Raw genomic sequence first — 25233 nt, forward strand, 5'->3', positions numbered from 1 at the left:
GCTCTAGAGCAAGAGAAAATGTTAATTTTTAATCAATAATACAGCATCCTTGAGAACATTTTCCAAATTAGGACTTCATTACAGTCCCAGTATATGTTGTTAATGTTGGTTGTTACATGCTAATTAGTTGGGATTTTTTTTTAATCAGGAGTAACACTGGAAATACAAGCTATGAAACTGTCATTGTGCAGAAATTCTCCAGGCAAAGATCATGTAAAAGCCCACATATAGATGAAGTGGGTTGTAGTTACTTGCTGTCTGAATTTACTCTGTGAAATTAGTTGGTAAGGAAATTCTTTTCCTCATATAGGTTAACCAACTGCATTTGTAATGCAGAGGAATTTCTTCTGATTTCTGATTTCACTATTTTAAGGCACCAAGATTATAAATTGATGGGTTTTTTGAAGGCTAAGCATTTTAAAGCACATAGATTTATTCATGCAGACTATCAATTACTTTGATATCCTTTGAATTAGCATTCAAGTTGAGGGTCTTTGAACTGAAAGGATTTCATTAATTGAAGGCAAAAGATAGGGAGTCCATAATTCCTTTGGATGTAACTGCCATGAATCTTGAAATGTGGCAGGAAGAGTCATTAGCAGAGTGCCATTCACATTGGCTCATCAGAAAGGGAATTTGATGTGATTGCCTCAAGCAGAGTACAGAAGGTCAGCACGGGCCAATACCCTCAGCTAACAGAAATGTAGAAGGTTCACAGAGCTGCATGACAGCTAGCTCCAGTAATCCTGACTCCTCTGTCTACATGAGTTGTTTCTCTGGGAGAAACCTATCGTCAGCTGCTCAAGGCTCTTGCCATTTAAATTCTTAAAGGGATTTTATTTTTTATTAGCTGACATTTCTGTAATATTCTACATGACTTGACATTATTTTTAGGGGTAGTAGTAAGGTTCAGTAAGAGATTACAGATCAAGACAATGACCTGCTCTGTCTATTCTGCTTGTTTCAGTTCCAGTTTTTCTCAGTGTTTAATGTTCTCCTACTATAGCTCTTCTGTAATTTCACATACTATTAAATGCAAACAGAAAATCTTGAATCTTTGCACACTGAGTAGATATGTGACCAGTCAGGAAGGGCCATTTCTCCACTTCATTTAGCAGAGAGAACTTGGGCACAAAAAGGATGGGTGTTTGAGAGCAGACAGCACCAATCACCAATTCTCAATTCTTTCCTGCCTTAGTTTATTCTGCTGGTACAGGACTGGGCAGGAAGGCACAATTGAATGACTGTAGGAATTTACCTTTCTTCCCCCTGCACCACCAACTTGGATGGGCACAATTCTGAGAGCAAATGAGGAAGTGTGGGCTGGCAGAGCCACCCAAGGCAATGAAACATGATAGGGGGCCCGAGGGTCTTTGTCCAATATAAGAAATTTGAAATTATGTTAGTGGGAAGGAGAATATTCATCTAAACTTTTGCTTTTTGTCTTATCCAGCATCGAAAAGATGAGATCTGCAGCTGTTTCAGCTCCTTTACTAGATTTCAGTTACAAAAGTTTAAATCTTAACCAGTTCTGTAGAAGGCAAGAAACACGTCACTCTTTATATGGCAGTTGAAACTATATATGCAACTTTAAGCCTGCTGATTGACTGTCTGCCTCACTATTCCCTGCTTATTAATCCTCCACTATCCCGTTTTGCCACATTAATGTTAAGTGAATAGCCCCCAAAATAAGCTGAGACACCAAATTGATCCAGGTGGTCTGGTTTTCTGTCTGAGAAATTGCATGTGATTTCATGCCTGCAGAGAAGTAAAGGGAAGACATTAAGTTTTCTAAACCTCAGTTATTTCTGTTACTTCTGTAGAACACCTACCGATCCTTCAAATGACAGTTCCTACTCTCAGTCTCTGTAAGAAGGTCTGGAGACGGGAACTCATTGAACAAATGACTTTATTCATAAATCTTTCAAATTACTAAACTGATAAATCTGGAAGAAAGCATGGAAAAGGCTGGAGCTGACTGGTAGCGAAAATTGCTCTCATGTAAAAACTACAGTACAGACAACATTTTTTGGTTCGGTTTGGAGGGTTAGATTTCTTCAGTTTTTGTGGGGTGATTTTTTTGTTTTGGTTTGGTTTTTTTGGTTGGTTGGGTTTTTTGCCTATGGAGAGCAAGACTTTCTGTGATGGTTCTAACTGTGGTAATTACTTTTAAAACTGCTGCCTTTTAAGAACTGTGTGAGATGCACTCAATTGTGGTCACGTGAAAGTTCACGCTTAGCCTCTGGGGCTGTGAAAAGGTTTAGCTGATAGTAAAATAAAAGATGGGTCATTCACTGCTAGTCATATCTTAAATCTGGTGACACTTTTGGGGAACTACTTTCCATGCCATTACACGCAAAGTCTCTGTTTCCCCTTTCAATTGGCATTTCAGGCTGTAGCTATATTTTCTCTGATAGTCAGGTGTTGAGGTTTTATGTCTCCTGTCACAGTTACAAAATGTTAATGATTTGATTCAAGCAATCAGTCAAATTAAAATCTCACACCATTTATATTATTTATCCATCTTACTCTACTATCTCTCAATAGCACTTTTGATCACTAATGCTCAGTGACTCTTAAACCTTGACCAAAGTCCCTGGATTACTTGCATGTTTTCATCTTTATTATTTAATTAAGCATACTAGTTCTGTGGCCTACCAGAGTACCTGCTTTATTCATTCCGTTTCAGGAGTTTTGGTGCTGTGTATACTCTCAGATTCAGGTCTCCCATGCAAGTTTCAGACCTAGAAGTTGCCTCTGAATCAAGAGGAATCAGAAATGTTAGGGACTGGAAAAATAAGGAAGTCAAAATATTTCATTTTTAAAGTAACACCTTCACAGCTCTTCTGTGTATCTCCTGTTTAATTCTTGCCTGGCATTATTTTGAGTCAGCTATGAGTACATGCAGCTTTCCAGGTAGTAAATGCTATGGTTTAAAAAAGTGGTAATTGGTGACACTACTGCCAAACAGTGGAGCTCCAGTATTTCTCAGTCTTTTGAATCCAAAGTCAAACACATGCAGTATTTGGAAATACCGCTATGCTGTCCGACTTATTTGCCTCTTACAAAATGGTTTTTCTGGCAAGATGCATTCCTCAAAAAAACCACCAAAAACTTTGGAAATGGTGACCTGGGCAATGGCAATCCAGCTTTTTCATATTTCTTCATTGCAGTCCAGTAGGGAAGATTCAACAAGTTCATTTTGTGGGATGCAGAGATGACAGTATTATGGTGAGGGAAGAGAGGAGAGTGAATGAGGCCTTGGAGGGTATATATCCAAGGGTATAAAAGTGTCTGTGTGTGTATATATAACCTATAAGGGTAGACACATCTGATAAGAACAAGTGATTTGATTTGATCTGATTTTCTAGTTATCCCAGAAATCCATTGACCAACCTTTTTTTAAGATGTAAATTAAATCTAAACAGAAAGCCAAAGCAAATTGCATATCCATTTATTCCACACAAGGGAAGAAAATTCCATAAATAAACTTAGAATCAGCTTAGATTTTTTTAATGTTCATTTTATTGCACATGCCCCTTGACAGTTACTTAATTTTAAATGCTTTGGGTTTTGAATCATAGATTTTGAGCACATATCTCTTCAAAGAGATTATCAGTGCTTCTGCATTCTAAAGTAAACTTTGATATAAGTAAAGCAAAGTAAAAGTCCTTCAGTAATAAAATTTGAAGGTAATTTATGTTGCAGTTCAAAACCCCCAGATAATATAAAACACCATTCCTTTTAATTTCTAGCTGTTTTCTTCACTTTTGCATATGAAGAATGTAATATGGTAGACTTTAAATTATAAATGTAAATATATATACACTGTATTTAATTTAAAAATATTAAAATATTGCATACTCTATATACATATTTTCACTTACTGTTAGCTGATTCAAAAAAACTGCAATTCAAATTTAAATATTCCAACATGGAAACCAGCTCACTTACTAACATGAGACTTGTTTTGATCCATATCTGTATAACTTGGTCTAAAAAGGGGGCAGATGGAAAATGATGCGGTGCTAGTTTAAGTTCATTTAAACAGGCATCCAACTGATATGATGCTATAGATGGAAATAATTCAGGAGCTATAATAGGATCCCTAAGTAATGTTTTCTTTTTGGTTTTTTTTGGTAGGTGTTTTCTTTGGTGGTTTTTTGTTGGTTTTTTTTGTTTGTTTGTTTGTTGTTTTGGTTTTTTTTTTTTTTTCATTTAGCCTTTGAAGAACAAAAATCAGGACTTTTTTCAAAATACTACAGATAAAAAAGGGGAGAGATGCATGGACCCAGATAACATAATGGGAAGTTAATCAGTTTCCTAGGACAAACTCCTCATCATGGTAATATATTAACTTGTCCTAGGTTTACCCTCCACCTTTGCCTTCTACTTCTTCAAGTACCCTCATCAGGATGCAGAGAATTCTTAGCATTCCTGGGACAAGCCTTACTGGTAAAGGAAAAACTAGCATGGAAGCACTAAAAACAGTAAGAAATGTCACTGCCTGGCATTAAAATGAAGATTCCAGCAACACTGATTAATTTCAGCCATTTCAATATTTTCAAAGCCACAAAATTCTCTCTCAGGCTATCAAAGGCTATTTTAGGATTATTTGAACCCTTTGTAACAAGAGTTCTTGAGGATTCACTGCCATTTTTGATCCAAATGTGTAGCTTTCATATTGATTGAATTGAAATTTTCATGAGAAGAAATCTTGAAAGCATCTTTCTCTTTTATACCTCTGGGTAAAGCTCTGCTCCCCACATCTCGATTAAATCAGCATTGACCTTGCAGCTCCCAGTAGAAAACACAAAAGTTTGTCTTGTCACATTTTTCCCCAGCTGTTTTCAAGAAGTTCTTGTGCTCTCCAGAGCTGTAGGATCAAACCTGCAAAAATACATCCAAGGCACACTGTGGACATACTACAAATACAAACTCTATATTAAAGGTAACCAGTTGCACAACTCTACATTCCTCTTCAGCAAACATTTAAAATCATACAGAAGTACATCAAAATGAATTTGACAGTCCTCATTTGCACTACTGGCTCACCTCAACCCTCCATAAATTGCTGTCCAGGAAGGTGGTGTGCCATGTGCCAGGCTGGACTTGGTAGTGGGGATTATTGGGATAGAGCAGAAGCGTTATAGATAACGCTTAGATATGTACCATAACTGGGTTTCACTGCCAGTCAGTAACCGGGTCTTGTAACAAAAACTTGGTGTAGAGGACAAGGCTGGAGTTTTCTCAGGGTCTAGGTCTTCACCTACCTCCTGTGAAGACATGGACACTGAGAAAAATAGATCCTGCAAAGTTGTTCAGGATTTTTTTTGCCTCTTCCTCTCTGCAGAGGGGCTTGTGCACAAACATATGTATTTCATACAAAATACAGAACAGAGACCTGTAGTGAAGATGATGCTTCCTGAATCCTGAAGATGGAGGGATATTTTTATAGAACATTCCTGAACAGGGAATGAATAATAAAAAGATAGGTATAATTGATTTGAAGGCACTATATTTTCTATGTTATTCTCTACATTTTATTGAGCATTTATTAAAAAAGAAATTGCAGCATATTTTGCATTTTGATTATTCTGACTTGTAAAAATGTACTTCTTAAGTAGTTTTAACAGCCTTTATAGTTTGTCATATATCTAGCATATGGTATAGGTGTTTTATTTTTCATCTCTTCCATTTTTTTGTACTGGAATTTAAAAATTCTTTATTAGGTACTGGAACTTATGCCATACTATATTCTTAGAGTACAATAGACCAAAACCCTCAAGCCCATTCAGTTAGGTTTACTAACATCTATGCTTTTAATGATTGCATAATTTTAAGAGGCTTCTGTTGTATTACCTTGAAGGCCTTTTTCTTCCTAAGAAGTAGTTTTGTAAGGTTAGGTATATAAGAGGCTTATTAAAGAACTGGTCAGGAAGGACTGTTTGTTGAGTTTGAATATTTTTTCTGTTTTACTGTTGTATTTGGATGAGTATTAAAATCATGTATGTTACGGATTGGCTTCTTGAGTAAAGTATGTTTCTTCAGGCTTTCTCCTCTAGACTACAGTTATATCCAAATTCATCAGTCCCTTTCTATTTGCAAGCCAAGTAAGATGCTCTGACTGGCTATTTTTCATCTTTCTTGGGGGCATTTGGTGTATATGAGGGCAGATGGTTTTGCTCAGCTTTGTCTTTGATAATATGTGTATTACAGTAGAGTTTACAGAATCAAGGCAGGAAAACCTAATAAATTCTTTATGTCCTCTAAGCAGTTTTTTTTTTTTGGTCTCCAATCAGACTGGAATATGTATGTTGATTGTAATTTCTTCTGCAGATAGTAAAGAGGGATAAGAAGAGTTGATACTTGGTTTTCATTTTACTAAAACTGTGGCCTGGTAAAAGCAGGACATAAAGAAAGCAGAAATAAGGTCTGAAAATCTGGGACTCAGAAGTTGTCCAGTCATAGCCTGATCTGCCGTGCGTAGCAGAAATAGGTCATGTAACCAGCAGAAGAAATATTAAAGCAGCATGTTTGCCAGTTTGGATGGGTTTGTTCAGTTGTCATTAGCTGCTACAAAAAACTGTTGCACACAAGCTATATGTATATATTACACGGAGTATAAAGCAATAATTGCCTAGGCAGCACACAGAGGACAGGTAGGATTCAGTGAGCCCTTAGGCTAAGCCGCAGTCCCAAAGCATCAGCGTTAGCTCTTAGGCCGAGTGCGGCACCTGCGGCCAGCGCAGCCCGACAGGCAGGGTCAGCCCTGCGGCCCCGGCCCCGCTGCTGAGCTGCCGTCTGCCACCAGCTCTGTCACCACTGCTGTCACTGCTGGCTCAGAACTGAGACCTGTCCATTCCCAGCTCCCTTGAATGGCATCCGTGCCTTTTCCCTTTAGGATTCCAGACGTTGCTGTGTTGGTGAAGCTTTCCGTCTTGAAAAAAAAAAAAAAAGTTAGCTTACTTTTCTTTCCCTCTCAAATTCTGGCATTGGTAACATGCCTCAGCTCAGCAACTCTCCCTGCCTGTAATCTTCGTTCTCTCTTCTTTCTACTCTTTCAGACTGCTCTTTTTCCTAGCTTAGTCATTTTTTTCAAAAGCCAGAGGCACAGTAACATAGTTGGGTTGAATCAGAGCTGGGCCTCAGGTTCTGGAAGCACAGCCAGGAAGGGCCCTGGGAATCAAAGGGGAAGGTTGCAAAGTGTTGTTGTTGATTTTTGCTATCGCCTAGTTTTGGGTTTTTTTACTGTTAATATTTAGTTTTATCAATTTTTTGACAACAATAACAATTCTGAGCATTTTGTTTGTGCAATCATAGCCTTACATCCTCCATATACCAATATAGGCAGTTGCTCTATATTGACCAATATTTCATCTTTCCACATCGACCTATATATTGATCTATTTCATCTTTCCCTACATTTTTCAACCATTTACATTATTTTCTCTTCACAACCAATCTCAGGTACATAGCATATTCTGCATGCTTATGATACAAAATCTAACACCAGGAAATGTATGTATTGCATTCATTACAGAGAAAAGTAAGTTCCATTTCCATGAGGAAAATGGAAAATCTGTGTTTTCATTCCACAGCATAACTGTGTTATCTTGCTGTGTTCACAGAAGCAGTCCTTATAAATGTATATGCATGTAAGTGCTGAAAATACCCAGATATTCAGTGAACTATTTTTTCTAGTACAGATTTACTTTTGGTACAGATTCCTTTTTTAAATGCAGATTTCTCTATTTCAATGGATTTTGTATACTTATGCAAATTACTACTCTGGTTACATAAATTTTAGTTTGAGGTCATTTTATGGATAATTTGTTACTTAGTAAAGTAGTTTGCCAGGTTATGAGACATTAATCCTCCAATAGGTCTTTAATTAGGAGAGATGAACTAAATAATTCATAGCAAGACTTGGCCTGAAAACATTTATACTACACGATTATACCATTTTACATGCAGTGACAAATTGTTTTGGTGTAGTCTGGAAATAGCAGGACTTAATTAATTGCTTCCAAGGTTTTAGACATCTGTGATAGGTTCTTTAAATGCATTAGATTGGAAATTCATCCAAAGGCTAAAAATGGAGTTCAAGTCCTTGGAGTTAAAAAGCTCAGATGAGAAGGAGGCTTGCAGAAAAGAGCAGGAAGAAGCTGAAAGAGCAGAGGAATAGCAGCTAACAAGCATGTCCGATTCCCCACATATTATTTTTGCAAAACTGAGCTGGAAATTAAATCCAGGAAACATTGTGGTTTTATATTTGAGTAAAACGAATGTGCCTTTTGCATATCTGGTCCATTAGATGGAAGAGGTGGTTGAGAAAGGAGCCCTGAATAGTTTAAAGAGCATACAAAATAAAAAAAAAAAAAAAAAAAAAAAAAAGGTGAGGTTTTTTTTTATTTGGAAATCACATGGCAGATGAAATTAACTAAATGAAAATAATTTATTAGACTGAAAGGAGATACTACTTTTAAAAAAAAGCCAAGCCCAAGCAAAATAAGCTGGATTTTGTAGTAACCAAAGGCTCAATATATCTCATTATGTGGTGTTTGCAGATGAATTGGTGAATCATGCTGCTATTGCACCCACAGCTAGTGGAAAGAGCAAATAGCAAAGAATTATAGTCATATGATCATATATAGCTGAGGAGAAAAGCCCTTTTGGTAAGAATATTTACCGATTTATGCTGTGGAGGAGGGTATTTTTCCTACAAATTCAATACCATATTGAACACCTGAATTGTGAACTTGAAAAGATGAAAATTCATGAACCCAAGCCTGGAACTAATCCCTGAAAATGGTCCTTTTGAGTATGGACCAATAGCTGATTTTTTCTTTGCAGACAAGTTGCTGACCTTTACATGTAGCCTCGCAGCTGGAGCACTCATCCAGTGCTCTCAAGTCTGCCTTTAGTTTCCTCTATGGCCTGAGAAGACTCAAATGCACATTGATACCTCTCTAGAGGACTTGTGGGTTCAGTAAAAGGAGCTGCACCATTGTGCTGAAGGCACCTGTGGGAGACCAGAAAATGAGCAATCAAACCGGAAAACGGAAAAGATAAGTCATTTGCAGAGTACGTGATGGGAAAGGACAGTTTGAATATGATACAGACTGAAAAGTGTGTTTTATCTGTGACTGCTTTCTGACTTACTGCTGGAGATAACTGCTGTACACCTACCAGCAGACCTTGAGGTGATAGCTATTTACTGGTATGGATATGGCTTGTGGGGATTGAAGTTTGTGAAACATCCTGTCTGAGTCCAGGCCACTACCTTCCACTTACACTGCATGTTAGGTTAGATTTAGAGCTTTGTCACCTGACTTTCAGGTTCTCTGTCAGTTTGTGAAAGTACTGAACTGAAAACCTCCTCTGCCCAAAGCACTGGCATTAGGAACAGTGCCACAGTGGGTGTGACAGCAACAGGAGGTGTCTGAATGGAAATAGGAAGGGAAACAGTAGTAGTCATCCAGTAGCCCCTATTGCTAGAGTGCACGTACCTAGGCTCATTCATAATAAATTTCACTGGTAACTCCTTAAAGTGATCCTAGGAATTCTCAGAATATCTGCCACTTCTTGGACTATTTTAGACATCTACAGAAAATTTCAAGCATATTTAATAAAAAATGGATCAGGCATATCCCTCAGAAGCAAACCTCTCTATGTATTACAGAAAGGTACTGATTGTAGAGATGCAAAAGGCTGGAGAAAAGGAACCTGTAGTGTCTCAGTGAAACAATATAGTTATATCAAAAGGGATAAACAGTCAAAGAGTAGACTTACTGATTATGTTTGTCCAATGCCCGTATGTGAGTTAGGTTGAAGCTGAATTTTATGGGTTACATGTGAGAATAGAAATTGCATTTCCCAACTTCAAAGCAAGTGCTTTACTTCACAATCATCCAAAATCAGATTAAGTTTTCTTGTTCCATTTTTCAGTCAGAAACACATTTTTACAGAACCTACTTTTTAGCATGACAGGACACTTAGAAGGAACTGCAGTAAACTCTTTCAATTCACTTATCAAAGCAAGGCCCATTATAAAACAACAATAGATGGTAACAAAAGGAAGTTAATCTCTATTTTATAAATAAAAAGCTAGAGAACATCAAAGCTACTTGCAAAATCTTATGTTTCTTTTAAGTTTTGTTCAGTTCTCCCTCTTTGCATTCATGTGATGGAGGTTTATTTAAGGAGCCCAGCTAAAATATTCAGCCTTAGAGAAAAAGAAAACAGCCTCCATAAAGGAGAAGTTAGGAAAGTGCAGCTGAGTGAGGAAGATGTCACAAACAGCTTAGCTTTCAGTAGCTGTGATATGTTGCTGAGGCAAAACCCTGCAGACAGGCTTTGTTTAGTTGGCTGCAGACTTACTCAACATGAGAGGTCAACGCCCTGAGCAGCTCCAGCAGCACTGCTGGGAGGAATCACAGGAGCACACTCTATCCCTCCAGCATCCACAGTCCCAGTGCCTGCCTGAAACTGAGCCTGGATTTCAAACTAGCTGATGCCGCTAGTATTGCTCCTCTCAGTTCACCTGAAAAAAACACATGAGCTGTTGATCTTGCAAGGCCTGCTCCTGCTTTCTGTATAAAGGTTCAGACCCTGTTGCAGGTCTACTTAGCTGGTTTGAGTTTTGAAGTTTAATCAACTGATAGAAGTGATGGCTGCTCATGTGCCTTCGGCAGTAGGACCAGCACCATTGTCTGTGGCATTGAAAAACACATGCCAAGATTGTACCAAAGCAGTGTGTACCTGACGTCTTAAAACCAAAATCAAGAAGAAAAATAAGTAAAGTGGGACTCTCAAGGCAAATTGACAGTGGTCTAGTAGAAAAGCATTCTCTGCTTTTCTACTAGAAAAAAAGAGACCCATTACATGTGAAGGATGCAGGACAAGAGCAGCCATGCCAGCAGAATTCAGCATGATCGGTCTCACTGTAGCCTGGCTGCTGAGAGACAACTTCAGGCAAGTTTCCTTCCCTACAACAGAGCCCATAAAACCTGAGACAGGTTTTCTTCCAGGGCTAGATTGCCTCTTTCGTTCTCTGAAGTGTTTTTTATTGTGAAGCTTGTTGTGTGTTCTCTGCTATTGATGCATGTCAGTTTGGTGCGTAGATTCTTTGAATGCAGAACTGGTGCTTGGTTTGCCTGATTAGAGAAGCTAACAAGACAAAAAATAGGGAAGTCCTGCACTGATGCCACTCAGAGGTTAATTTCTAGTTATGTCATATGTGAAATCAGCCTGTGGAATTGTTTGAACATAAGTTAAGCATTTGTAGGATTTATGGTTCTTCAGAAAGATTCTTACGAGTGGATAATATAGATACCATTCAGTTATTTTTACTTTGGGAAAAAAGCCCCTTGCATACAAACCAAAAACCCAAGAGCCATCTTCAAAATATTAGACTGTATTGTCATATATTTCTTAGTCATCCTCATTAAGAATGTTACAAAAATGAAGAATACTGACCTTTTCTCTAGCTACTGAAGTATGCTTTGCATTTCTCTTATTTTTCAAACCATTACTTAGATGCATACAATCATCCTAAGTAGAACACTGCAGTTGTGAGATGGATCTTAAAACAAGGACATATTGTATAAATCAAGCAGGGTTTGCATATTTTACTGTTTGCAGAAATACCTACTCAATATTGGGAATTTCAAGAAATACAAAATCTTACAATAAAAGGGGAAAAAAAGGAAAAAAAAAAAGAATAAAAGGTTGAGCCTAGCAGGAGCAGCCACACACACAGCCTCCTGGGGGTCCTGTGCTGCTTCTGAGGCACAGATGTATATTGGGGAATATAAAAATCAAATTGAACATAATGTGTCATAGAGAAAAAGTTAGATATAGATTATATAGATATAAAATAGATATAGGTTAGTTATAGATATAAATAGATATATATTAAACTTTTAAAGAGCTCTTCCATGGAAAACTCTTCTGTGTGTATGAATGAGGAAAGCATTAAAAAGACTGAACTCGCAAATAGACAGCTGTTGCTATTATCTGAATTTCACTTCATCCTGGTTGTGGTGTGGAGAGAAGTTTGAAAGTATGTATCTTATGCTTCCTTGCTATAACACTGCATTAACTTTTGGATAGAAATAAATCAAATGCTAATGCTGTTTTTGTGGAAATATGGTATCCATGATTACTGGTAGTTAGGAATATAATTCACTCAGTTCAGAAAGTATTGACTCTGTCTTAATTTACTGCTGGTTGTCAAAAATGAGAGCTACTGTATAAAATACCTGCATAATAAATTAATCTGTAAAACTAGTGGTTATATTCAGAAAATACATTCAGAATGCTCTGTGTTCAGAATATTAGGTAGCATATTGTAGCTCCATGGCTCTGGGTATGTGCTAAATTTACTCACCAAAATTCAGTGTTTTAAAAGCTTAATTAGGCTGGAAAACATAGCTAATTTTTAGACTGCCTTCTGGTACCCTTGCAGAAATGTTTCAAAAGTGAAATAAAGCTTTTGAAGCCTGCCTGTACTGAGCCCCTCAAGGTGGTGTTTCTTGATAGCTCCTGCCAGACTTCTGCACAGCCAGATCATCTGGTGGATTAAAGTTGGTCTGTAATTAGGCACAGTTACATGCCTGGTCTCTGCTACATGATGGCAGCCATCCAGCAGTGACTGTAACTTTACAAAGCTTCCTGAAATTTACTTTTTTTTCAAATCCATATGTAAAAAACAAATGCCGTTCTCGTCATTAACCAAGAGCCACTATCTTAGAGCTCCTTCTACATACCGGCAGCTCTTCGTCAGTGACTTTCAGTGTGTAAAGCTGTATCTCTCTGAGATGGTGTCATCCACACGGACCTTCATGAGAACTCCCATGAGCAAAGAGTATTGACAAAATGTGTAGTAAAGTCTTAATGGGATGTCTTCTGAGCAATCCTCTGCTCACAGGAAAGCCATTTCTCTCCCCTGTGTTTGATATGACCTGACCCTAGCTGTTATGACACTATAATTCTGCAGTCATTAATGTTTCTCTCTGCAGTACTTGTTTATAATTTTGCATGGGGATCTTTTGGCCCTCCTTGACCTGTTAAAGCATTGGTGGAGGAAGCTTCATGAAAATATTAATTGGAAAAGAAGGAAGAGGGAGATGATCTTTGCTTCAGTCTACAGAGCAACCTCCTTTGACTGGCTTGTAAAACTAACTTTTATTAAAAATGCAGTTTAGAAAAATACTTTTAAATGTCTATGAACAAGAGTATATGAAACATTCAGCAGTTTTTGTTTTGAAATATGTTGTGCAGTGGTCTTTAGGCCTGCATTGTTTGGACTTCCTGCCTGTAAGTGGTGTGTGCCTGGACCTAGTTTTGGTGCAGAGAGCTCTCCCTGTCCCTTGGTATAACCTTAAACTGTGTGAAATGTAGATTGACTTTGTCCTTTAACAACATAATAATGAGAGAAATTGATAGTTTTATAACTTCTAATACTTCTTTAATAGTATATTCTCTTGTAATGGCAACTAATCAATCTCTCTAAACCCACTTGGATTCATAGAATTGTTTAGGTTGGGAGGGACCTTTCAGATCAAGTCCATCATTAAAACTAACATGGCCAAATTCACCACCTATCTAAGTCCCAAGGATGGGGTCCCAACCACTTTCCTGGGGAGCCTCTTCCAATGCCTGACCACCCTTTTGGTGAATAATTTTTTTCTGATACCCTGTCTATACCTCCCCTGGCACAACTTGAACAGAGCAGAACAACTTGTTCTGTTGCTTGTTACTTGGAAAGGAGACTGAACCACTACCTGGCTACAACCTCCTTTCAGGCTCTTGTAGAGAGTGAGATCTCCATTTACCATTTAGGCTACAAGACTGCATATGTAGATCTCTCTTTTACTGATGTTTTTATTTTTATACATTTGTGGTATTAATTCAATGCTATTGAATTAATAGCATTAATATTGTATCAGGTGTTTGTGTGGCCAGACCCAAATGGCAAATGTCCAGTATGGCCTGGGATCCCTCACATCTGAGTAGGGCAGAGACTTCTGCTAAAAAGTCTGCAAGAGCCTTGAAATCTATTGGGGAGTAAAAAAGCATAAGCAAGGGGCTGGGTTTACAAAAGAGAATCTTTAGCAGTGAATTGGAAAACTGCCAGTGATACCTGCTGGAACCAGCTGTCAAAACCTAAAGAATGTGCTGATTTGGTGTAGAAGCTTTTCTTTTTTAATTGTTGCTTTTATGTATTGCAGACTTTTTTGTGTGGATGAGAATAATTGTATTATATACTGCGGTGTGCTATTTTAACAATGGCTAAAAGGTGATAAATGTGTGACAATGGGAAGAGAAGTAGTGAGATGCATTACATAATAAATCACTTTCAGGTTTTTCAGATAGTAAATGCATGTAAAATGAAAATGTTTCCTTAGGTTTCACTACTTGTCAGTTAAAGTTCTGCCATATTCTCCATAACAGGAGGCAGGAAAAGCCATGCTGGATCATTTCCTTGAATACAACTTGGGGAAAAATATATTTTAAATATAAACCTCCATTCCGCAAATTATCCTTTGCTTATTACATCTTAATAATAAAAGAAGAATACAATCACAAGTTGATTAGGTAATTCTTATTATTGAAATGCTGTTTTCAATCAAAAATGACCTTTTCTCACATTTATTAGGAAACCAGCTTTAAGACACATTAAACTAAAGCTTTTGTGCTGGTGCTGTAAAGCTGCTGTCCACAAAGATGATCTTCAGTTTGTTTGCTCTCTACAGCCCTTATTACAGGCAGCTGGCTTCTTGATAAGCTTTTGGGGAGAGGAGGGGTTTTCTCATATTTTGGCTCCATCTTCCTGGTCTTTCAGTCTCTGCTGCATGTTATTAAGTCAGCTTTACAAAGCTTTTGCTCTGCTTAAATTCTGTGCATAAAGAAGGATGAATAAGAAGGGGTTTTAGGTAATAGATTGTCCTCTGAAGATTATGCAGCAGTCTTATTACATGGGGTACTGCATCAATGTTATCTTTAGATGTTGAATAAGATGATTTTGTTTTAATTAAGTTATTTTAGAGAATGTAAACTTGCTATTTTCAAAATTGATTCTTATCTCCATTATAGTTCTATTACTAGTTTTCTAGTAATGGCATTTTATATTAAATAAACTTCTGGCTCCCTTCTGAGCCCTTCTCATCCTGCTAAACAACGTGGGAAATATAAAAAAGGATCTAACTATGCTGACATTTGAAAGAAGGAGAAAGAAACTAGAGGAATATGGTGCTATTTGAGAAATGCTTTCACCTGCTGTCTTTTCTGTTTCTTCTTTTCTGCTCAGAAATATTTTATTCAGAGTGGAATGTTTATGTTTGTCTAACATTTCTTTATGTGGTTTTTGTTGTTAATGATCATGGTGGGGAATTATCTTAGAATATTGGGGTTTGCTATAAAACTTTCAATATTTCATCATTTCCTACAGTATTTGAAAGTACTTAAGCATCTGGTTTCCTGTAGATCAGTTTCCCCTTTTTTTTTTGTAAAAGTGAAAAAAAAATCTTACTGGCGATTTTAGCTGTGTATTTTCTCAAGCTGTCGTTTTTCAATAATCAGTCACTGCATACCACAGCAATGGTATGTGAATTGCACTCCTCCACATGTTGCTAAGTGAAGCTTTCACAGTATTTTATCCCTGTACTATTCTAAGCTGTGTCATTTACCACTGTGTTGTAGAGGATAGAGACGCCTCATTGTTTTACACTGAGAGTAGGGTCTATCTTACTTAATGCATTCCCAACACAGGTGTCCACGTGTGAACCAGATGAGTAGAACCTCCCTTTGTAGTCAGTGCAGAGAAAAAGCCCTTTCTAGGATGTGGTCAAGATCATCTAAGGTTAGTGCCAAAAATACAACAGAAGTGTTTGTTTCTTTCCACTAATGATAAAATTCATCTAGAGGTTGTCATTCTCTAGACATTTAAAGTTAAAGTGACATTTCTATTAACCATTCTCTCAGCTGTGGAAAGTGCAGAGATACAGAGTTGAGAGCATTGCTTACTGACAGTCCATAATGCCTCAGTGTGTTCAAGTTAATTGCTGTGTGGTTTTTAAGCTCTTTTGAAAGAAAACATTGTGGGTTTGGGGACAAGAGGGATTGGCTCTTAGATGGGTGATAATTTTTAAACAGTAGCTATGCCTTATGGCTTGATACCTAGGGATGTCAGAAATAGCACAGTGAGAAAGGGAGAGAGGGATTTGTGGGCAGAGGGCAGGTGAAGATAGTCAGAAGTGCCAAGTAAAAGCTATTTATCAAGTGGTTTTACTGCACAAAGAATTCAATTTATTCTGTAGGTAGTCACCACATAACTTTTTTTTTTTTCTGTGATTCATCATAAGCTGTGCCTCTATCACTGTGAGGGGTAAAGGTAGACAGTGACTTTTGTTCTGTCCCTCTGCAAGAGAATGGCAGAAGCTCTTAATTTATCACACATATTCTCATGAGGCTTTGTAGAGGATTTTAATGGTGTCATGCTTTCCCTAAGATTTTGAGGAATATCTCTGTCTGCAATTTTAAAGAATTATGATAGATTTGGAGAAAACCTGTCTTTTATGCCTTGACTGCTTGATGACCTGAAAGAAGACTGCAACCTCTCTGCTACTGATGTAGGAGCTCCTTGGAATTATAAAACATGAGCTTTTTTGGTTTAATGCAACAAAGTATCAAATGAAATAAACTGTGATTTGGGTTTGGGGGATTTTTTTTTGTTTTGGTTTGGTTTTTTGGTGCCTTTTATTGCAAAAGAAAGGCTTAAAATCTCTTTTAAATCAGAGAAAAATCTCCTAGAAGACAGAGAAAAACCTTTTTAATAAAGAAACAATTCTGTTATGTATACATTAGACAAGCTGGCAAGATACCTCCACAGTTAAGTATTCTAAAATCATTCAAGGGGCAAATGGAGCACAAACCATGAGCTATCTGTACCCTTCTACTACAAAGTTATCCATTCATATATAATATTATGGTAGACTGGAATTCAGGCTGTATGTCTCAATGTGTTTACATAAGGAAATTGTTCTCAATGCAGTATAATTAGCGACAGTATCCCAAAATTAGAGGAGAGATTTTTGTCTGAGAGGGTGAAGTTCTCTGTTTGACTTTTTTTTTTACAGGAAACTTTACCAGATTATTCTGACATAGACATTGAATTTATGTGATGCTATTATTTCAGATGCTGCCATCCCAAAGACTAAATTTAGGCAGGTTTTGACAGAAACATGACTAAAGTTCAAAGCATTTATTTCCTTTAGGCACGTCCTAATTCTAAAAACAATTAATGTTGTGTGATGTCTACAGTAAAACCTATTGAGCCTTTTATTTATGTCTTAAAAAAAAAGAAAAACAGCAGAGAAATTTTTCATCAAAGTAATTCAAGTGTACAAACAGGAGCTATTAATGTTTGGATGCAGTGTTGTGTCATAAACTACATGAGAGCTACAGGGACCAGTACTTATTAATGGTGTATGTAACCTCCTAGGGCATCATCTGTAAATTCTGGGCTGCCTTTCAACTTCAGCATCAGAATACAGACATAGAAGCTATATATAGTGCCAGTGAATTGGGTGAATGAAGAACAGTCTGATACTAGTATATTTTAAGTGTGAGGGAAAAATAATACAGCACTCAGAGGATAATTTTTTTCTTCCTTAAAAATTAAAGACCAAAAGAGAATAGGAGTAGACAAATACCTCAATTTGCTCTTAATTTATTCAGATGTGTGATTCTGTGACTGGGTAGGATAATTTGGTTATTTAGGTGAATTTCTGACTTTATGCAAATAAAAATTCAATGAGGCAGAAAATGAGAATTCCACAGTAAATAGAAGCTGTTCTTTTTACTCACAGTTAACTGATTGGAACAAGTGGAAATTAAAAGCAAGCCTGGAATTTAGTGACCCACTGATAAGATGCCTCAATTCAAGTGGCACAGGAGTAGAAGAAAAATTCATCAGGTTCAGGAAATAATATGCAAGGGTGCTAGTACCAGACAAAGAAAGGTCAATTTTCAAATTGTGTGATCTTCATAAGGAGTTTTTCACAGACTCACAATTCTACTATACATACATATATATATACACGAACATATATGCATTTATATTATATATAGTACTATATATAGATATATAGTATATCTATGGTATATACTGTAGTGTCCATTTTACACAAAACTTTTTTTTTTTTAAAAGCACATTCATTTTCTGATGGCATATTCATCTGGAGACTTTATTTTGATCCCTCAGTAGTTTTTAATAAGAAAAGGTTCTTCATATTACATTTCTGGCTCCTCTAAGATTTACAAGAAAAAGTTGTAAGCTTCACAGTTGATTTCTGTGTTCATGACAAACCATGCTAGGAAGCACATCTTTCTTGGGTGGTTATTGCAGCAGAAGTACTGAAGTTATAGTTAAATACTCCAGTATCTCTGGTGTGCAAATGCTTCTTAAAACTCAGTTTTGATGTACTGACACTCTTTTTTTAATTTATACATTTTATGATTATGCAAGTGCATCTCCAGAGAAGGGCTTTAAAATTAATATTATTTAGGCTTTTCAGTCACGTTTTTCATAACTTTCTTTTTCTCAGTTGTCTTTATAATATAATTTCCCTTAAGTAATTATATAACTAGACAGACTAGCCTTCATCTAGTCTCTGCTGATCTTTCTCAAGCTAGAAACAGATTCATAGAGAGAGTGAAATTTCTGTCTGATGGCAAAAGTCTCAGCTGAAGTACTAACAAAGGATTTTGAAATCTGCACTAAAATGTTGATATCTAAAACCCTTTCCTGGGTCTTATTTCTTAGTAGGGAAGCAGAAAACTGCTAGTGAGGGAACAGATTTTTTTCAAGGAGGCAATCATGACATTTCCACGCTTCCCCTCACCTGTTCAAATTAACACTTTGTAGGGGTAGAAATAAAGCTGAAGGCTACAGAATTCAAAGCGTTGGGGTTTTGATTGTTGGTTTGTTTCAAGTCTGATTTGTAGCTAATGCTGAAGTGAAGTTCCTATGTGTTTAAAGGTGACAGATGAGACTATGAGAGTACAGAATTCAGCTAAAAAAAAAATTAAGAGATTTTTGTTACAACCTCCAGTTGGAACTGGCGTCAACAAAAAGAAAAAAGTGGATTTGTTCTCACTTTAGTAGTGCCTTTGACTTGTACTGTTGGTTACAGACATTTGTTTTCCTGACAAAATGCGAGTATCAGCCTACTGGTTTGGGTTTTTTTGTGCGGTGGGTTTTGGTTTTTTTCTTTAATGATGTGATTTGCCAATTGTACATTACTAGCAGGAATTGGCAGTAATATCACCTATCATTGAGTTCTATGAATTTTTACCTCTTACATACATATTTGAAAATTAATAACTAAAATTTGTCTTTCTCAATCCCTTTCACTAAATTTAGAAGGGAGGTTTAACAGACAGGAGTCACTTAAGTGTAAATGAGTGTAATATGTGTAATCCATTGAGTGATGGATAAAGGCTGGGAAGGGTATTTTTATTCATATGCATTTCTAATACTACCTTAGAAACCATACTTCAGACCACTGTCAAATCTGCTGTAGCTTTTCTAAGGTGGTGAGTGGAGAGATGTGCTGCAATTGAAAAAGGTACTCACGGAACCTCCCTGACAAAAACCAGCACAATACTTTCCCTTACTTCACACACATCACCTGAGAGGTCTCATCCTTCCAGAGTTCACTCTTTCAGCTTTTTCTCTGATGTGTAGGCACAAGGCCTTGGCAAAAGTTTGATGATTGCACTTTGCTTTCTGTTGTATTCCATAGAACTTTTCCATGAAATGGAATATAATCCCTGTGAGTTTTCAGGGAAATAGCATTTTGATGTTGAAGGGTAGAAATCTTCTCTGACCTAAATTTTTGAAAGTGACTAATGCTTTGGGGAATTGCATTTCCTAAAGCTTGAGCTGAGGTTATGTAAGGAGATCTTTTATGTCAGATGAGTGCTAACAATTGGGGAATTGACAAATCTTGAATTATCTAAATTAGTTGTCTGAATATTCATGCTACAAAAACAGATGCAATAAAGTTTCTTCTCTTAAATTGTGTAAAAGAAGTACATTTTTGTCAATATTGCAAAATCTACTCATATTAACTGGTGCACAAAAATGTGATAACATGAATTAAGACTGGATTATTTTTTTTCCATTCTGATTAAATTGCTCCTCATATCTTTCCCTTTCTCTTTCTGACTTATTTTACAAAAGCTGCGTTAATTTTTATGGAAAGCATTAGGATATGAACAAAAATGCAATCCACAGAAGTCAGAAAAATAAAAAGTAGGGTTCTTTTTATCTCTGTCACTTTTCGTATCCTGTGGAAATATGCAGCATTTTGTTACTGAGATTTGCAGTGCCAGACATGTGGCAGAAAGGAGCTGCTGCTGGGAGAAATATTTTTGTACTTTAATTTTTGTGGAATTTTTATGTTTATTCAGCGGGAGTACCTCAAATTTTGTTTGTTTCTTTCTCTGGTTAATGTCAATTATTTTCATTAAATGCCATTGTAATTCCATCTTGTTCCCTTGCAAAGAAAATGTGAGTAAAGACATTCTTTATTTGAAGGAGGGATATAAAGGTGGATGTAAGGTTTCTTTAGTCTCTGATGGAATAAAATTTGTAGACAGTTGGTCGCCCAGCAAATGTAAAGCAACTTTCCTAACTGTGTTTGTTGTAGCCAGTTTTCCGCACAGGTATTTAGAATTTCAAAGAAATTCTAACATGCCAATGAAAACTGTGTTCCCTTACACAGATTAAGCAGCTGGGAATCACACTTCTTTCAAGGTGGTCCAAGTCTTCATGACATTCCTGAATTAATTTGCCTACACTGTATGAAGTGTATAAATCTGTTCTTAGAAAAATGTATATAAATTTTGAAATGCAAATATCTATTTGTCCTCTAATTCAGGCAGCCTCTGGGTACCTTCAAAGCAGGTGACACCTGCATCAATGTAATGTGAAAACAATGGATATTACTCAGAGAAAAGAGATTCAGCCAGAGAAGCAAGGTATTCTTAACTTATTTACATATTTGTATATGTTATTCAGGAGGCTGGAATTTAGTGAAAAAAAATGGAAACATAATCAATAGAACTAAGGCTAGCTAGAAATGTGTCTCCAAACCCTTTAAATTTCCATGGGTTTTATATTTGGTAGATTTAGAGATGCTGCTATACTATAACTGAAATTAATTTATAGTATATGAGGACTGACAATGTTTTTAAATGATTTGTAGAATAAACTGCTGAATTTTAGACAACTTCTGAAAACTGCATGTTGATTGCATTGAATGAAATTTAAGTCAACTTAACATGACTTAAACTTACATCCAGAAGGATTGTGTATTTTCAGGGTGATCCTTTGATATTTAGCACATCCATGCCCCTTTAAAAAGCTAGTCTGAAAACTGCATGTTGATTGCATTGAATGAAATTTAAGTCAACTTAACATGACTTAAACTTACATCCAGAAGGATTGTGTATTTTCAGGGTGATCCTTCGATATTTAGCATGCCCCTTTAAAAAGCTAGCATTTGCAATTAAGAAAAAAATTCTAATATGTGGGATGCCTAAAGATGCAGTGAATGCCTGGCAGAATTTTGGAGTCACATGCATCTTAATACTACCGATTGGCAAGGTAGCTCCTGATACTCAGCATGGAGGGAAGAGTCTGCATAAAGTTGCAGCTACCTAAGAGTTTGACCATACTGTGACTGTAGGCACTCTGAAAGTGATGGGAAATTGCAACTTCCAGCTCACTGTGTAACCTGGAAAATTTTCACATTGTGTCATACATTAAATAATGTTTTGTACTTTTATGTAAGATTTAATGGCAGATGATAGCAGAGAGGAAAATCTGGATAAAAAGAGAGATACAAATACCCTATGGACAGAACTCTCCCCTCTGGGAAAAGAGAAGGGATGCCACATTGAATGGTATTTTTGTAAATTAAATTTATTTTAGGAAGCTTTTCAATCTGAGTGCAGAATTCCAATGCAAAATAAGCAGCCACAAAAGCGCTTTACTCAGTAAGTTGATTTCTTACTGTTGAATGCTACATTCAATGCAATATCTGGATATATCCTTACTGCACACTGTTTTCTCATCACTTTTTTCCTAAGTAAATTTTTGTGAAGAGCTAAAGATAAATTTTCCTCTTCTTGAATTTTCTGCTCCTTTTAGTGGCCTTCTCATACCGAAGGGGGCCCAAAAGAAAACTGGAGAGGGACTTTTCACAAGGGCATGTAGTGACAGGACAAGGGGAATGATTTAAAAGTGAAAGAGGGTAGGTTTAGATTACCTATTCAGAAGAAATTCTTTACTGTGAGTGTGTGGAGACACTGGACCAAGTTTCCCAGAGAAGTGATGGATGCCCCATCCTTGGAAGTGTTCAAGGACAGGTTGGGTGGGGCTCTGAGCAACCTGGCCTAGTAGAAGGTGTTCCTGGGCACGGCAGGGGGTTTGGAATTAGATGAGTTTTAAGATCCCTTCCAACCCAAATCACTCTATGATTCTGTTATTCCCTAAGCAAAATTCCATCATAAAAACATACTTGGGGAGAGGGGAAAGAAAGTTAACATTATTCATTTATTCAACACATCAGCCCCCTTAATCTCATAGGATTTAGTAGTCTTCTGCATTATTAGTTCACTTTTACAACCACCAATGTAATTATTTCTTGTTCCTTAAGCTGGCATAATAAAGTTTCTTGTTACTTTTATGGATACTCTTGAGTATATAGTCAGCATCAGTCATTAAGGAATTGAAGCCAGCAGCATCAGTGTGTAAGTTGTATATACTCTTTTTAGTTCTTCCATGCTATTTTGTGAAAACAGCTCTTCTTACTTTGAAAGCCTCTCTTTTGGCTGCTGAATACTGAATATATTCAGGTTAACACTGGAGAAGGCATAGCATGGAAACTAACACATCTAGTAGTTTCTGATGGCCTGACTCAGTCTTTGATCAGGGCTATCAAGGGATGCATCCTACAGGATTTAATTCAGTTCACTGTGTTCAAAGAAGCTCTATGCAAACGTGTACAAAAATGTCCTGAAGTAATGTTCATTAAATCACCTTCCATAGTAAGATACTGGTAATTTGCTGCAAGTATTACACTGAAGCACCTATAAAAGCCCTCGTTAAAAACACCTTTCCAGTGATGTCCCTGTTTTGAAGTGATGTGGAAATGTTTCTAACTTCTTTGAAACCCCTTTATGTCCATAGAACCAGCAGAAAAGAATAAAATGTGAAAAAAAGATAGAAGGTTACATTAAAAATCCATTTGGGAAAGAAAATAACAAAATACATTTGAACTGATAATAAAATTATTCCTTTTTTTCATCATGGAATTGTTTAGATCTTTGGCTTGTGACATCTTTGAGAAGTGTTATGGCCATTACATCATTCCTAGTCCTGAGTTTGTAGTTTCCTCCTGTACAATGTAAGCTATGGAAGCACAGTCTAAGCTGCAGCAGTTTCCTTTATTATCTGACAACTACTGATCCTGTGAAAGGGCTGTGTCATGCTGCATTGTGTATGTGCATTCTTTCTCAAAGAGAATCACCATTCAGAATAACTAAGTCATAATTAGCAGCAAAGAGGCAGCAAGGTCAAAATAATAACTGGGATTTTTCCATGCACATCAATCTCACATATTTATTGTGCAGACAGGGAAAAAAGTCAATTTTTAGAATGTAGCTTTTTAGAATATAGCATTTTTTATTTGTAGCTTGGATCCAGCAGTTAAAGATATTAAAATACAATTGTTACAGCTGATTTTATGCAGTTTTTTTCACCTGAAGGAAAAAAAAAATCTCAATTTAAGTACTCAGATTAGGAAGTTGGTTTTGTTTTGTTTTGTTTTGGTTTGGTTTTTTTTGGTTTTTTTTGGTTTTTTTTTTTTTCGTGATCCCTTAGGAATTCTAACTAGGATGTAGTAATCTGATTCAGGCCTGTAGGTTGTTGGAGTCTTTTTTAGTTCCTTATCAGTCTATCCTCATCAGTGCTCATGAGATATGTCAGCACCAGAGAGTTAACTACAGAAATTAAAACAGAATTTGAGGCCAGCACATTTGCTAAAAGCACTGAAAGAGACATCCTTAACAATAAGAGAGAAGACCACAACAGGATTTTTTGCATAACCTCCAAACATGAACTGAAGCTATAAAGCTGTGAAATGGAAATAATACCCCTAGGCTTGACTCCAGTGACTGATAAAAAGTAGGAGGAAGAACAAATCTGATCTGATGATCTCAGGGCTGAGGAACTGGAAAAAAGGTTATGACTGATTTGACCCTGAATACATTAGGAAATCAAGCTGAATGCAAGACCATTAAAAGATGATTCTGTATGCTGGTTATCCATGTAGATAGAAACCAATTGACTAAAGGCACATTTGAAAGAACTAGATAATTTGTGTTTAATGGGTCAGAGCACTCTGAAAATGTTAAATAAACTTAGTACTTGTTTAGTTGCCATGCTTCTACTTCAAGGACAAGAGATTTGACAAAAGTAAATAAATGGAGAAAATTATGCCTGCTTTTAAAAGGTTAATGAAAATTAATTTTAATAATTGTCCCTTTCCTCTTTACATTTGCTCTTTTTTTTTTTTTTTAAGAAAGAGAGATCACTCCTGACATGAAAATATTTATTCCTGACCTTATAAACAATGTTTTACGCATCACTTACATGCTGTACACCAGATGTTGTAACTACAACCTTTGATAACTTGGAAGCATAGGTTTTTGAATGCAAATACATCAATGTACTGGCTACTAAAACTCAGGAGGGAGTACTGCTGTGACATATCACATATCACAAATGATTGAATCAAACCAGGGAACACAATGAATTGCTCCTTAAGTAACTGCAAATCATATAAGGAGAGGGAAATATTGTTGAAATGCCTCAATCTGGAACAGCTTGTTAGAAATTGCATGCAAAAAACATTTTCTACAATTGATACAAATGTTAACCTCTCTAATTTTTTTAACCTAGTCACGTTCTGTAAAATACCCTCTAGAAGTGATAGTGTTTCAGAAAGGAAGGAAAATTATATAGATAGGAAAATGCCAGGAAAAAAATTCATATAAGGCCCTGAGTGACATATACTTGGGGATAGCATTTAATGTCAATTAAACAAAACAATTTAAGCTCTAAATTAGAGGTTCTGAAAGAGATCTAAGAAC

The 25233-nt window shown here is 36.6% G+C and overlaps 1 protein-coding gene across 1 annotated transcript in view; it reads left to right on the top strand.

Annotated features, from left to right (window-relative positions):
• Positions 1-25233, top strand: part of SASH1 (SAM and SH3 domain containing 1) — a 529880-nt gene that overhangs the window by 199391 nt on the left and 305256 nt on the right. The window lies entirely within an intron of this gene.

The sequence above is a fragment of the Pyrgilauda ruficollis genome, unplaced genomic scaffold (assembly GCF_017590135.1).
Source record: "Pyrgilauda ruficollis isolate IOZ18807 unplaced genomic scaffold, ASM1759013v1 scaffold24, whole genome shotgun sequence".
NCBI lineage: Eukaryota > Metazoa > Chordata > Aves > Passeriformes > Passeridae > Pyrgilauda > Pyrgilauda ruficollis.